The sequence below is a fragment of the Alligator sinensis genome, unplaced genomic scaffold, assembly GCF_000455745.1.
Source record: "Alligator sinensis unplaced genomic scaffold, ASM45574v1 scaffold490_1, whole genome shotgun sequence".
NCBI classification, from domain to species: Eukaryota; Metazoa; Chordata; order Crocodylia; family Alligatoridae; genus Alligator; species Alligator sinensis.
The window spans coordinates 525,449-528,285 of NW_005842438.1; positions in this window are offsets into that span (position 1 = coordinate 525,449).

Here is a 2,837-nt window from a genome sequence, read left to right on the forward strand (position 1 = left end):
TTCATTAAACATTTAAGTGTGGTAAAACAGTAAAATAATATTTGATTATTAACTGAATTTGATAATGTGTATGCTTATCTTTAAGATATCTGAATGTCTGAAACATTTTAAAACAAGATTTAATATTTAATGTCCCCCAAAATTGTGTGTATGTATGCATGCATATGCTAATTCAAATGCATTTATTATAATAGAAGCAGAAATTAATTAAGGAAGTTGCATGCCCTGTGCTATGCAGGAGTCAGATGGGATCCCAATGGTTCCCATTGACCTGAAGAATCTGAATACATTGTGAGTGATGTCCTGTCTCCACTGAAGTCAGGGAGTAAACTTTTACTATTTTAACAGACCCAGTATTTCAGTGTACATTGTAACTTTCTTCTGGTATTATTTACTTCTTGATGTTACTCTTTCTATATTACTTTTTGTTATAATGTGGGCATTCTCTGGCCAACCTAGTAAAGAGGACTTTAATTAAGGTTCCATGGTGGGGGGGGGGGCGTGATCCAAAACCCTCCAACAACTGTGCATATCCTCTAGAGGGGGAAAGACTTAAAGAAGTAACTTAACTCTGGGAAGGGAATAGAGAGATACAAGACTGCACGATTATGTAGGACATGTATTCAGGACATGTATTCAGTGTCCTACATTTAAAAATGGTGCTGGGGGCACTTTAACTAAAACTTGTTCAATGAGCGTTAATTAAGTCACCCCCAATGCCATTTTGAAATACTGGACACTGAATACACAAGACGGTGTGGGCATTTGAATTGGAGGAGCTCCCAAGAGCCACTCCAATTAAAACACCCTCCCCCAACCCAGGAGAACATGCATATGCACCCCTAGATCCTGAGGCAGGGAAAGCATGAAGTCAGAAAAATTAGGATGCTAAATTTCAAAAAGGCAGATTTCATTTGACTCAAGGAGTTAATAAGCATGGTGCCATGAGAAGATAGGTTGGAGGGTAAAAGTAGCCAGGAGGGCTGGGAGCTTCTAAAGGACACAGTATTGGAAGTCCACCAAGAAATTGCCCCAAGAAGATAGAAACACAGGAGGAATGGTTAGAGACCAACGTGCCTGCACAAGGAGCTTCTGAAATGCCTCACAGGCAAAAAGAAAATCACACAGGCAATGAAAGAATGGGAAGGTCACTAAGGAATCATACTAGGAAATAGCAAGAACCTGCAGGGACCAAATCAGTAAGGCAAAGATAAAGAATTAGTTGGACCTCGCAAAGGAGGTTAAGGAAAACAAAAGGTTCTATAAGTATGTGGGCCAGAAAAGATGGACCAAGGAAGCTGTGGGTTCACTGTTAACAAGCAGGGGGGACTCCAAACAGAACATAAAAAGAAGGAAGAGCTAATCAACAGCTACCTTGCCTTAGTCTAAAAAAAAAACCCAAACCCCCCCACAAACAAGCCATAACCAGACACCTATTAAGGATGATTTGGATAAGGAAGGGGCTGAACTGAGGGATGAGATAATAAAAAATATGGTCAGATAGCTTTCAATATGTCTGAATGAGTCTGTAGGTCTGGATGAACTTCACCCCAGAGTCCTGAAGGAACTGGCAGAGGAGATCTTGGAGCCTTCAGCAATAATCTTCATGAAATCATGGGTGATAGGCCAGGTACCAGAGGATGGTCCCTTAAAAAGAAGCAAAAAGGAGGAGTTAGGGAATGGCAGACTAGTTAGTCTGACCTCAATAGCTGGGTAGTTACTGGAGTATATGCTAAGAAAGGACATTTGTAAGCATCTGGGGGAGGAAAGTTTATCACAATCAACCAGCAAGAATCTATGAAAAACAAATCATGTCAAACAAACTCAATTTCCTTCCTTGACAATGTAACTACTTGGGTGGAAGAAGGGAATGCTGTGGGTATAGTGTATCTGGACTTCAGCAAGGCTTTTGACAAGGTCCCATGTGACCTTCTGGTAAACAAATTTGAGAAATGTAGGCTAGATGAAACTGCTACCAGGTGGATAAGCTACTTTCTCAATAGTTGCAAGCAAAGGGCAATTAACAACAGGTCTATTTCAGAATAGCAGGAGGTTTTGTGTGGAGTCACACAGCGGTATGTCCTGGGCTTCGTGCTGGTCAGTGTGTTTATTAGCTATTTGGATGCTGGCATAGAAAGCTTCATGAGAAAGTTTGCAGATGACACGAAACTGGGAAGGATTGCAAACACAGAGGATTTTAATGCAACCGAGGAAGATCTCAACAGATTGGAAAGCCGAGATAGAGCTAACGGGATGAAGTTCAATACAAACAAATGCAAGGTGCTACACATCAGGAAGAATAATCAAAAACAGAAATACAAAACGTATGACACTCAGCTGGATAGCAGCATTATGGGAAAGGATCAAGGAGTCTTGGTAGATCACAGACTCAATATGAGACTTACAGCTGTACAAAAGGCAAATGCAGCTTTTGGATGCATTCACAGAAGCATTAGATGCAAGACATGGGAGAGTATAGTGCCTCTCTACTCAGCACTAATTAGGCTTCATCTGGAGTATTGCATGCAATTCTGGGCTCCACATTTTTAAAAGGATGTGGAGTAGTTAGAAAGAATGCAGAGTCAGAGAATAAAGATGATAAAAGACTTGAAATACAAGTCATATGAGGTTAAAGAGGTAGGTATTAGGACGGTGTGAAGCTTCAGGTGGTGATGTGATTTGGAGGAGATTCAGTCCAATTCAAGTGGCCAAATCTCCAAATCTGAATTGAATCAGGGGACCAATTTAAAGGTCCAAATTGATTCAAAGCTCTCCGAATCATTGGAAAAGATTCTGGGAACAGAATCTGCAGAACTGTCTGCAGACAGTTCCCGGTG